This window comes from Rousettus aegyptiacus, unplaced genomic scaffold, assembly GCF_014176215.1.
Source record: "Rousettus aegyptiacus isolate mRouAeg1 unplaced genomic scaffold, mRouAeg1.p scaffold_m13_p_6, whole genome shotgun sequence".
NCBI classification, from domain to species: Eukaryota; Metazoa; Chordata; class Mammalia; order Chiroptera; family Pteropodidae; genus Rousettus; species Rousettus aegyptiacus.
This window is the reverse complement of record NW_023416309.1, coordinates 105937912-105951310: the sequence shown is the minus strand read 5'-3', so window position 1 is coordinate 105951310 and position 13399 is coordinate 105937912. Positions and strand designations below refer to the sequence as shown.

General features: G+C 44.1%; 1 protein-coding gene and 1 long non-coding RNA gene across 2 annotated transcripts in view; one reads left to right on the top strand and one right to left on the bottom strand.

The window, feature by feature from the left end:
* The window catches only part of LOC118603773 (centrosomal protein of 112 kDa-like), a 124511-nt gene that overhangs the window by 54377 nt on the left and 56735 nt on the right, over positions 1-13399 (bottom strand). The window lies entirely within an intron of this gene.
* On the top strand, positions 470-11513 carry LOC118603774. Its single transcript, XR_004951233.1, has 3 exons — positions 470-826; positions 2782-2874; positions 8942-11513. It is a non-coding gene; the product is annotated as an uncharacterized LOC118603774 (long non-coding RNA).

Sequence of the window (13399 nt, the reverse complement as noted above, 5' to 3'; positions counted from 1 at the left end):
CAGGAATAATCTAGCCTCGACATGATGAAACAAACACTTGGATAAACCTCGTAAGGAGAAAAGACAGAGAAGTCCAACTTTTCAGAGCTTCTAGATAGTTTAGGGATTGACAACTGAGAGAGGACGGACCAGAAAATGTTGTTATCTTGGGGTAAAGCCTGTAAGTATGACTGTTCTCTTAGCCCGAAAAAATTGTCACGTTCTAGATGAAAAATTCAGAGAAATGCTATTAATTATTTGCCTCGGAAAGAAGTAGAGAGGAAAGGAAAGAGAAGGGGGGTGGGGAGGTGAGTCTGAGGCCTTATCCCAAAACACATCACGGAGAGAGAGAAAGGACTTTTTGATGCTTAAGAAGTGAAAACGGCTTGTTGTCTGTGCAATATGTATTGCCATAGCATTTAAAAAAGAAAGTGCTTTTTAAAAGGAACTATATTTTTACTGCTTTATACAGTCCCCACACAACGGGTCACTAAGGTCTAGGTTAACTTGGCAGTGAGCACCCGGTGAGCCAACAGATGAATGCTGAGTAACCGTGATGTCTCAGGCAGTGGGCTGAGCGGCCCTGTTTTCACAGAGCTGAGGGCCCAGGAGGAGGTGAAGAGAAGTAACGGCGACCACTATGGACGTGTGTCAGTGCCACAGCGGGAGAGTCAGGGGCACAAGAGCAGCATCGAGGACGGAACGTGGGCCAGTCGTGGGAGGTGAGGATGACCGAGATCTGCTAGGGACAGAGACATCTGAGATGAGACCTGCGGGGTCAGTAGGAGTTGGACGGGGAAAGGCAAAAGCTGAAGATGAGAGGACGTCACGGGCACAGAGTTAGAAGGTAAGTCATCGTGGGAGCGTGAGCCGCAAGGAGGGGAGAGGTGAGAGATGACCGAGGCTGGCCGGGCAGTCGTGGAGACTTGGGAGCCTTGCTGGAGCGTCCGGGCTGCCTCCTCGGGCCCGTGGGGACCAGTGAAGTAAAGGTCACTGTGGGTGTGCTGCAGAGAAGGGAAGGGGGCGGGGCAGGCCTGGGGGCGGAAGCCTGTTTGGGACCCGGAGCCAGCTGGTGTGGTCCTGCTCTGGGGCAGGCCCTTGCGGGTGAGCGGACAGGGTGAGCCGGAGGGGGATCGGAGCCCGCAGTCGGCTGTCCGCGGGACGTGACGCTGAGGAGGAAAACGAGGATGAGGCCGAGGGTTCTGGTTGGGTCAGGCGGGAGAATGGTGCCATTGCCTGCATTTGAGAACACAGGAGCAGAAACGGGCATGAGATGGGGAAGATGATAATTTCAGTCTCGGACATGGTGAGTGTCAGGTTTCCGGAAAGTACGTTGAGATCTATGTAGATATCCAAGAATCTTCTAGAAATATCTGGAATGCAGTGAGATCTGGGAGATCTGGGCCAGAGGCGGAAAGCTGCCCATTGTCAAAATGTAGGGGGTAGCAGGAGAGACTGCCCGCGAGATCATCAAGCCTAATGAGGCAAGGAAGCCCAGAAGAGTCCCTCTGAGGAACGATGGGCTCTGAGGGCAAGAGAGGCCGAGGGGCCCATGACGTGGCAAGGACGGAGCTGCCTTCCACCGAGTCGGATGCTGCAGGGGACTCAAGCAGAAGGTGATGATGTGTCCAGTGGATTTAGCAACAACAATACTACCGGCAACCCAAAGAGCAGGTTCTGTGGGGTTTCTGGCAGGGAAGGAAGTCAGACTATAAAGTAATACAAAACAAGTAGGAATGGAGGGGAGAGAGTAACCAGAAGAGAAGGGGGGTGAGGTCGAAAAGTTTATTTACTATGGGTTATATCTGTATATATCTCAACCCTTCTTGGATAAGGTCTTTGAAAAATAATTTAAATTATATATGGACTGAAGTAGAAAACACTATTCTAAGTGCTTTTCAAGCATTAATTCATTAAATCTCACAGTGATACCTGTAAGTTTTGCCATTACTTCTTCATTTTGAAATGACAAAACAGACATGGAGGGGTTAAACAACTTGTTTGCGGCCCCCTGGTTTATAAATGGTGAGGCCAGGACCTGAACTCGGGCAGATTGGCTCCAGAATCCATGTTATTAAGTGCTATACTTCTCTTTAACACAACGCCACGGAAGCTAATTTAAGAGGATACTTTGAGCCTCAGAAAAATGGAGCAGTGGCAACATTAAAAACAAAACAAAACAAAACTAAGTTTCTTATAACACTTCATAGTTTGGCAAAGCTTGAAAAATTACTCAAAATAATACAGAGCCTGCCATCTTCATTCCTCTGTTAGTTCCCTTCCAAAAATCAAGAACCCTGCTGTATTCACTCCCTCGATTTTGTCATTGATCATTTCACATCGTAGAAATAAAGTCCTTTGTACTAAATGTATTCTCGAAATAATTAGTTTCCTCTTGGAAAACAAATAAATGCCTCAGCCTTCTCACAAACTGATCTTGGCACAAATGTCTCTGAACCTTCACATCTGTGAGGCTGCAAGAGGCTGTTACTTACCAATAACATGTCCACTCTTTAAATTCAGTAAAGTGTTTAGAAAGTTGCTTTTCAAGTCATAACCTCTCTTCTAAATTGGTTTTGAATATTTTGTTTCCAAGGACAACTAATGATTAAAAAAAAAAAAATCACAGCAACGAAACCAACTACCGGAGGAAAGCAATTCTTAAAAATCCAAATGAAAGATAGGTTTTTCATTTGAGCTCCTGTCTAAAAGCCAAGGGAAGTTTTGCTTGAGTCACAAGGAACCATAGAAGATTGGCGGCTCACATACATTTTCAAGTAAAAGTAGCCTTTCCATTTTCAGGTGTATTTGAACACACGGAGTATGAGAGAAAGACCGGGTCCAGGTCCTGGTGCTGCCGATTCCGCGTGAGAAAGACCCCGCACTATGCGTCAGGTGGGCTCAAGATTTTCATCTGTGAAATGGGGCACAAGGACCGGGAGAATGGGAAGTCACTGGGCCCAATTCTCTAAGACTTTTTTTAGCTTTAAGTTGATATTAATCAACGAAAAAACATGGGACTATGATTTTAGCTGGTATAAAATGAAATAGATCCACGTGAATCCACTATATTTAACACGTTGCTCATTAAACTTTGTTAAGATTAAGGGGAGGATGGATGAGAATATGATGTTTGAGAACAGAGAGGTGATGAGCTCAAGTGGGAAACTGTCATCCAGAAGAGACATGAGAATAAAAACCCAGCTACAGGGAATGCGACACAGGATCGGACAGATAAGACCATTTTTCCGAGGTGGTCAGAGCTCAGGACCAGTTTTAATGAAAAAGCATTAGGCCAAGGAGTAAAATGGTAGACTTGTTAGCAAGGCTGAGCCAGGGGCCATAACAAAGTTGATCACATGGAAGCATATTCATGGTCCAGGCTGGGAGGCATTTTAGATCAAGCATCCATCTTTGGCCTCTCCAGATAAGCATATCTACCTAGTATTTAATCTCACACTAGACACAGCGTGTTCAAAGAAGAATACATTCACAGTCCGGAAGTCAAACACAAATCACCCTGTGATGTTGAAACTGAACTTATTCTATGTTCTAACAGGAGCCCGAACTCTTTCTGCATCCTGCCCATGGTGGACGTTAACTTACGATGAAGTACTGTTTACTACCTATACCAAAGAAAACGTTAGGCCAAACTCATAGAGACTTTGTAAACGAGGATTTGCAGATACTATTTAAAAATAAATTGAAATTAGATAAGCCATCTTGGAAAATAGGTAAGGAAGTAAATATATCTTTCTGAGGAAAGCCAATATTTGCTAAAATTTGCAATAAGTAGAGTTTAAGTGACAACGACCAAAATGGTTCACAGCACAAAAGTGGGCGTTCCAGGTGAGGTCTGGTCTGTACAGGAAGACGAGTTCATTGGGAGGAACCTGAGGGGAACCCAGTTCTCTGAATGAGATGTGAGCCAGCACCACTTTTGAATTGGGAATGAATCTGCCACTAGGAATGGCAAGACTATAAGATGAAAAAGAGCAATCGGAAAGAAAGGAAAAAAATAATGCTTGTTTCTAAGAATGCTGCTGCTTTGTTTTATGAACTAGTCTATTTGTTTTGGCTCCAAGTGAACTCAAGAATGTTTTCTGCATATTTTACAGTGTAGTTTATAGACATCAAAGGAATAATCTCTCCTTTCATCATTATTTACACATAAAAATAATGCAATTTGTGGTGCAAGATGTTACTTCTTAAAAAGCTCTCTCGTCTAATTTATTAATTGCTTGAGATTTAAAGTTAAACAAGGGTGAGATGCAAATCATATGTTACTCTGAAATATTTTACCACCGAATCTTGTTTTATTAATGAGATGTTCAGCAGCCGTATGAATATTTATTTAGGTGGTTGGAGGGCTTTATGAAGAATCCTGGAGCAAGTGACAGAGACATAAAAGCAAATGGTCCTGCCTCTCTCGAAAGCAATGGGGGCTGTTTCTTTGTTTTTAATTCCACTTTTTCCTCTGTGTTCCTGACATTAAAGCATTCCTATAACCCGCCAACCACCCCAGATCTCTTGCTCCAAATCTTTAGTTTCGGCTGCTGCCTCGGCTGCTACGATAGCAAAAGCCTCCTATTGACAACCCTGGAGATAACATTTTGGTGATTTCTGATGGCATGACAGCATCGCATTATTTTTTCCTCCCAATTACATACATTTGGAAAACATAACACATATATAAAACCAAGTTTTCGTTAATTTATTGATTTTGATTTAGTTCCCTGGAAACTGAATTAAACTGTATAGATTAACTCTCTCATTAGCTATTTCCTTATGCGACGCATCCCCTAAAAATAACACTATGTAAAGCACAATGAGCTAGACCCATCTTAAAACTTTTCCATGATTTATATATAAGGCATGTTTATGCAGAATCATTTATGATAATATGATTGCTCATTCATAGCTTTACTTTTTTTCTAAGAATATAGGGTAACTGTTGGAAAATATACATGTATGTATATAAATATGCATATGAATGCTATCTTTTTTGGAAAAGTATATACACACACACGCACATACATATATATATATATGTACATTCCATTTCCTTTTAAAAAAAATATACCCGTATCTCAACCCATACATGTAAACATAGGTAAAATACAGTTAGAATCCTTATAAAGTATTAAACTTCCGTGGTAACAAAGATCATCTGAAACAAAGTCCACCAACAGTCCCTCCTGCTCCGGGGACCCTTCCTCCCCTCCCAGTCTAGCCCCTTCTTCTCTTCCAACTGTGGCTTCTCCTGCTGCCCTCAGGTACCTGCCCCTCCCCTGAAGACCTCTGAGCTGCATTCCTCAGGTTCTGAAATTCCTCTCCAGCTCCCCTCTCCTCCTTCTCCCTCCAATATCACTTCCTAGTCCTCCCAGCAGACGAGCTCATCTGTTAGGAAGAAAGTCTCTGAATAAACAATTTCACATTAGAGTGTGAGTTACTTTGAGTAGTATAATACGTTAACACATTAACATGTCTGCGTCTTAAAACAGGAGTTTGCTAACCCAAAGGCTTAGTAGACATTTAACTGCAGATTGTGTGTGTGGGTGGGCGGTGGGGGGGGGGGGGTGGGGGAGGGGAGGGAGTTCCCTACTTCTTTTAACTGCCAGATTGGTGTTGATGTGCTTAAAGCTGTCTTAACAACAACAGCAACAAAAACAAAAACAATAACAGACGTAAAATCTAACAAAAACAATAACAGACGTAAAATCTAGCATTCAATATGTAGAGTTTATACAGACATATATATATATATATATATATATATATATATATATATATATATATATATAAATGGACTAAGTCTTTAGTTTTGGGTGCCCAGTACTGTGGGTGCTATGCAGAAACTATCAGTATGAGACGTGAAACAATGAAATGACCACTAAGCATTCATAACAGAGCTTCATGAAAGAATGAGGGCCCGGGACCGTGGCAGCCAGGGCTCTTCCTGGAGGAGGGAAGAGGCCCGTGAGACGGCCTTGCTAATACCTGACAATCTAAAGATGAAGAGGCTGGCGCGAGGAGGAGGGCGGCCAGCGTGAGTGATGGCAGGACACAGGCACCGTCGTGCCCACGTGGACAGTGAGAAGGCCCGCGTGACTAGGACACAATGTTCACGTCGAGGGATCCTGAGAAATCGGGACAGGCTCTGAGGGCCCGGCACAAGACTTTGACCTTGCCATGATAAGCAATGTTCCATGACATTCCATCGTATGAAAGCGATATAATTTATTTTATTTCCTTGTTTTTTGCTCAAATAACGCTACAAAGATACTGTGCATCCTTGCAAGTATAACCATGGCATAGATTCCTATCAGTGGAACAGCTGGGCCAAAGGTCATATGTGCATTCAAAATGGGGGCCGGTACCCTCGCACGGCCCTCTGAAGAGGCGGCGCTGCTTCGTACTCCCAGCGATGATAGTTCCTCGTTGGGTAGTTTTTCAAATTCAAAATTTAAGCCCATCAAGCGGCAGCCAGGCCCTTCGGAATTTTGTGGTTTTGATTTATATCGCTTTAATTATGAATGAGAAGCAGCATCTTTTTCACACATTTGCTGGGTTATTGCTTTTTGTCTGTGAATTCCATGTTCATACCCTTTGCTCTTCATTTCCCACTGGCTTGTTCGTGTTTTCCTATTGATTTCTAAACACTCTTTCTAAGGCAAGGAAATCGGTGATTTAAGGTTTCTCTGGCAGAGTCTTTCATACTGGACTGGAGCTGAGAGACTTTTGGCAGGGCCATCAGCTGCGCGGAGGCTGTTTTAAATCAATCGCAAGTTGAGATGGGCTCTGAATAGGGTCATATGAGAGGAATAAGAAATACACTCTAGGACTCTGGTGGACTTCAGATAAACTGAGATGAAGGAAAGAGAAGACAAAGATGAGCCCAAAGGCTTTAACAGGAAACAGAAAGACGGGGGGTAACCCTGACAGACTGGAAACAAGAGCCAGTTTGGAAAGGAAGATGATTATTCAATGTTGTAGTTACTGAGTTTGAAATAGTAGTGCATGCTCCGAAAGGAGATGATTTACAGGCAGTGTGCGATATAGGACCCAACTGGGAATCAGGCTGAGGCTTCTGGGAATCATCTCTAGAGAAGTGACAGCTGAAGTCACAGAGCTGACGAGCTCACTGTGGAAGGGAAAAGGAGAAGCAAAGTCCAGGACACAGACTGGAGGAACACCCACGGGGAGGAAAGACCAGCCGAGGAGACGAGTTAAAGGAGCATCAGGCGTTAGCAAACTATGGCCAGCTGGCCCAATTTGGAACCAAGCTTGTTTTTGTAAATAAAGTTTTATTGGAACACAATCATACCCCTCTGCTGACCTACTGTCCAAGGCTGCTTTCATGGCACAATAGCAAGGACTGAGTAACTGGGGCATAAACCACATGCCCGGCAAAGCCTGAAACATTTAGTATCTGGCCCTTTACAAAAAAGTTTACTAGTCCTCATTCTAGAAGGCAATTAATTGTTGGTAAATATAGTCAAATGCTGCCCAGACTTAGAGAATGATTAGAAGTGAGAAAACGCCACTGAATTTAGAGAAAAGGTAATAGGCTACTTTGTATGCTTTCCATACTGGAATTAGAAAAGGGACTTTAAGGGAATAGTGTGGGAAGAAGTGAATCCTTTACATCGAAAGAGCAGAACAGGCGATTGCTTGGTAGTTAGAAAGAGGAGCAAGAGGGGTGGAAGACCATAGGTCCACCTGCCTGTCCACACGCCCCTGTGGTAAGGAGGCTGAGCGTCGGCGTCACCATGACCACAGGCATGAGCCCTGGAAGTCAGTCTCATCAAGCACGTAGGGGAAAGGGACCTGCTGTAGCAGTGGTACGCTGGCGAATGTTTAATGACCGGCTCTCAGAGAAAATGTCTGTAGCAGTGTGCGCCAATTTCCATGGTACACATGCTGCAGCTGGCGGAATCCTTGACGATGAAACACCTGGCTCACTCGAGCCACTGCAGGCGGCACCAGCGCGTCCACTGGGCGCTGCGGCCGCCAAGGCTGACGCCGGGGGGTGGGGCGCAGGCGGACAAGAGCGAGGTGTCCGATTCTTCAGGACTAAATCCTCAGAAGCAGAGACAACAGCATGACAGTTGAAAGGAAGAGGCGCGGACCTCAATGTTAATGGTGTCGGAGAGGTTGGGCAGGAATTACCAGAGAATGAACAGAAACCCAGCTTCTGCTGGCAAGAATGGGCAGACAGCCAATTAAATTGACATCACGAAATTACTTTATTAATGAATATATTAAATCATTATCGAGTCTTCCATAATTGGGGTTCTAGATAACCCAGTGCTTCTGAATATATACATCTTTGTAAATATATATAATTATGTGGACGTTCACATATGAGTATACTCAGTAACCATTCAGTAATTTTGGCTGTTGAGGCTTTGCAACTATACACTTCAGTACTCATTAGGTTCACCATACTGACTTTCGAAATGGTTTCTGATGATTGAATTACTATGACTAGTTCAGAATCACTGAAGATTAAAATATTTCCATATAGTTATTTTTCTTAAATACTGAAAAAACTAAATGATGCCTACGTATTCCCATATTTGATTAACCAAAGATATTTTGAAGCACGTAATAACAAAATTAACCACACATATTCACTTAGCGACTTCCAGACACCGAAATCTGGCTAGCCGTGGGTGAAGGAGCTGTTCTCACCTGCGTTCCTCGATCACTCTTTTGGCTATTCACGCGCTCACTCATCACATCCTAATGATCCCTTGGTATATACAAGGCAGTGTTCCAGGGGCTAAAAATATTTTTCAGTGCTTGAAGGATTTTGCCGCTGAACAAATAATCTTCAACAAGTCTTTAAATAAAATAAAAATTTTCCAGACAGTAGAACTGGAGGAAAGGTACGGGGTAAAACACTTTGTTCTTTTCTTCTCTGCTCATTTATCGTTTTTGCTTCTCCTTGCTCTAGGAAGCAGGTCATAATTCACCGCCACACTGTACCCAAGCTTATCTTCCAGAGCATTCTTCCTGGAAAATGGCACTTAAGCTGTATGCGACTGTAACTGGATGGCTGTCTTCCTTTCTGCGTGAGCAGGCAAACCTTCTTGGGTGGGATAGAAAATACATTTCTATTCTTAGCACCATTAATTCTAATTCTGGAGGGCACACAGAAAATGCTACTTCCCTCGGTGCCCTTAGGATGTGCATGCAGGGGAGACAAGAATTAAATAATGAACAGGTCCCAAACAAAGCCATTCGATGCTTGGCACTGAGATTTCTTTCTCTTTCTCAATGCTACTAAAACCCCGCAATGAGGTTTGCAATTTTATTCTTTGGGAAATGGATTCCTATAAGCTTTTAGCACAGTGAGAATAGCTCAATCTTATGAAATATTCTTTCTTTTCCCCCCTCAAGCCCTTCTGGTAACACAGACCAGATTTCTAGATGTCCTACCGGCAGCCGACCTTTTCTCGTGAACTCTAGTCAGTGGCCAAGGGAGAGAAGCGGCAAGGCTTTAAAACCTCTCTTCTATGCCTGCAAGCAAAGAATTTTACAACGTTTCTCCCTGATAGGAAATCTCTGCTTGGACATCTGGCTTCACAGTGAGGAACTTTCAATACACTAGCTTCAAAGAAAGGGCTCAGCCCTGGCGGTGTGGCGACAGTCTTCCCACAGAACGATTTCGAATGCTGCCCCCCGATGAGCTGCTGCGAGCTGAGGGGCCGGTGCTAACCAAGGCTCAGACAACTTGGCTTCTTCGGCGCACAGCCTTCTGGGGGCCTTCTCCCCCTGGAGCATCCAAATGATGCTCCCAGATAACTCATGCACGGTGCAGGGTATTTTATTAGAAGCTGCTTCATCAGGCAAAACACATCACTGGTGCCGCTGGATCTGTTATTTTGGCATATCTGCCACACCCTCAGAAAATATTTACAAGCTTGCTGCCATCAACAAAACAACATGAGACTAAAGTGGCATTATTCGTTTCTAGAGCCTGGATTTGTGAGGGAGCATTATTCATTTATTCGGCGTGTTTCCAGCATTTCCACTGAACCAAACATGGTGGTAAGTGCTTGCTTGCAAGAGGCTTCGAGTCTAGTTAGTGAGAAAGAGAATTAATTGAAACACAGTTCACGGTCTCCTATCTGCAATCTTGAAATCCAAAACTCCTCTGAAAACGATGAATTATTTTTGAAAGGTTGCGGTTACCTTCTGAGGCCACAAAACCTGACTGATGTTGCAGGGCCATTTATAGTCTCTAGTGGTCCTGTTTTGGGGGATATTCCTACATTTCACTGAGTGTTTGTGTGCTCGGGTACAGAGCGTTGTCGCAGACCCCACTGGGGATAAAATACAAGCACCACATGACCTTCCTGAAATGTGCACATTGTGATTTGCAACACACAACCATCCTTGAGGTTCTGGAGAAGGGACTGTGGATCAGCATCACAGTGCAGTGACAGCTTTTCCAGAATCATGAACAAAGCTGGTAGGAGCCTCTCACTCGGACACTTCCCAGAAAAGACGCCATTTAAATCCCAAAGGGAAAGGACTTTCCCCGGAGTTCATGGGGTCGCAGGGAGCATGGCGTGCATGCTGGGGACCGACAGTTGATGAAGTGACGAGAAGAGCGGCATCTAGGCAAGCAGTTCTCAGAGGTTTCGGTCCCTTGACGCTCTTAAAATTAAGAACCCCAAAGAGGTTTTCTTTATGTGGATTATATCTTTAGATAATTACCATATTAGAAATTAAAACCAAGAAACATTAAAATATTTGTTTATGAAGTCATTTAGAAATAACAGTAATAAACCCATTATGTGTGAACATAATTGTATTTTTTAATAAAAAATAATGATTTTCCAAAGCACAAAAACACTTAGTGAGAAGAGGGGCTATGTTTTATATTCTTGCGAATCTTTTTAATGCCTGGCTTAATGGAAGGCAGCTGAATTCTCATACCTGCTTCTGCATTCAATCTCCTACAATATGTTGCTTTAGTTGAAATATAGGAAGACAATCTAGTGTGTCACACAGATAAGTAACTGGAAAAGGGAGGAATATTTTAGTAGCCTTTTCGGATAATTGTGACTGTATCTTGTAACTACATCAAAACTTGATATTGTTTCTTAAAAGTTAGTTGCAATGTGGGATCTGAGACTCTATCAGGGAAATTTGCTTTCTCTTGCATTAAAATCCACTGACCTCTTTTGTACTTGGAATGGATCTTTTAGCCGTGTATGATTCTGTAACACGGGGTGCTGGTTATTTGGAAAACACTGGCTCCGTGAGTTACAGAAGCCGCCCCTTTGTTGATACACTTCATCATAGTCCCCCTTTTTCCTATTACATCCTCAGCGACACCACTAATCTCATCGGCAACGTCTTTACGTTTTGGGACGCTGTAGAGCTTACAGTGATGGTGCAAGTTCCCCAGATTTCTCATTTTTGCTTGAAAGCTCAAACTTTATCATTGGCAACAATATATAGTCGGTCGTTGTCCTTGAAGTGTCAGGTTCACGTCCTTCATTTTCAAGAAAACTGATGCCCAATACTCAAATCTGAATAAGCAGTTCGCCTGTCAATCATTCTGTCCAAGCGACTTGAGTTCAGACCACACACACACACACAGCCACTTTTCCTTGAGACGCCCATTCTCCTTCAGCATGCAGAAGTGCCTTCTGTGTACCGGCCCTTCACATTAAACAGGTCTGTTCTCAAGGGTTGAGATTTGACAACATTAATATACTTTACTGCTTCCTTTTCTTAAAACGCGACTATGTGGTGGCGATGAAAACAGGAACTACTAGTAGAGTCTCATGTCACTGCCTCGTTATGTGCTGAGATACCGGCGGTTTTACCCATCGTTGCTTTTACACCATCGGTGCAAACGTGAGCACAGTGAAAAAGGCCAGTGACATCTCAGCACTATAAAAATAGTTCCGACCCCTGAAATTCAGTCTGAGAGCCGCAGGAGTCTGAGGATACCACCTCGGTAACCGCTGGTTTAGATCACGAAGTGTTTCTTACGCCATGCTGACAAGCATGACTTTATTTGTAGGCAGTGGAAAGCCACTAACGGATTTTAAGTAGTGAACCGCATGCTCTGTGTTTTAGAAAGGTCGCTTTATCAACAGCATGAGGAACAGATTTAAGAGTACTCGAGTACTGGCAGTGAGTCTACATAGGCGGGATCGTAATGGGCAAGGTCGATGACGACGAAGGTCTGACCAAGAAGGCAGAAACTAGTGATTGGAGAATAGGGTAAGAGTTTGGAGATATTTAGGCGTTATTTCTAAGAATTGACCTCAGAGAGGTAAGGGAGGGAAAGAGGTCATTCAAGAAGGATTTCAGAATCTAACTGAGTGACTGGGTGGATTGGGCGACGGTGGTACTTTAATTCAGAAAATCGATACAAAAAGAACAGGTTGGGGGCAAGGGAAGGGTGGGAAGAAGATAAATTCGGTTTAGGACATGTCTCGTCTGAGCAGCTTATGGGCTATCCGAGTGAAAATGTGTAAGTAGTTAGAAATATGGGTTGAGAGCTCAGAAAAGAACATCTGGGTGGAGGTGAAAATTCAAAATTCATGTGCGTGGATGCTTACAGGAAGGGATGAGGCTGCCTCAGGACAGTGCACACAGAGACAACAGAAGAGGTCTGAGTCACACCGATACCCGAGTGCTAGAAGGAGGGCGAGGAGGGAGGACGCGGGGATGGCAGAGAGGGTTCGGGAGGCTGACGGACGGCAGGGGTGCTGCCGCGGCGCCGCGGGGGCTTTCAGAGACTGTGCGGCAGGCTGAACCATCGCTCCCAGACGCCCCCGGTCTCTTCCGAGCGTGGGTCTTCACCTCCCTGTCCACTGACGTGAAAGAGAATGAGCCAAGGCTGCAGAGACTTTTCTCCTGCCCGTCCTTTTGCACTGATGTCCTCCACCATGAGGAAGGCACCCCAGACAGCGCTAGTGTAAGGAGGTTGTGGAGACATGTAGAACCGGGCCTGAACCCAATCTAAAGGCTGCAGTCAACCTCGCCCATCCACAGTCTGCACCTGAGGCACCTCAGTGATCCGCAGACATGTTGCAAGAAAAATAAACGTTGTTATAAGTTACGAAGTTCGGGGAACTATTTCTCATGAAGCATTATTGTGGCAAGAGCTGACTAACACAGGTTCCTTGTCAAATGTTATAAAGGAGTCAAGTAGGCTTCTAAGATCAGAGTAGACTGAATTTCCTTCTCCAACACCAAATGAAGTGAATGAATAATAATAAAAACCAGCAAAAATGCACCAACGGCACTGATAAAGGGTACTAAGGTAGACATGATACAAAAACTCTAAAAAGCCTGTGGTCAAGGAAAGCAGCATGATTCTGGAGCACACCAGGGAACTGCACAGTGACCCGCTCTCCCTCGGGTCAGAGAGAATGCAGAG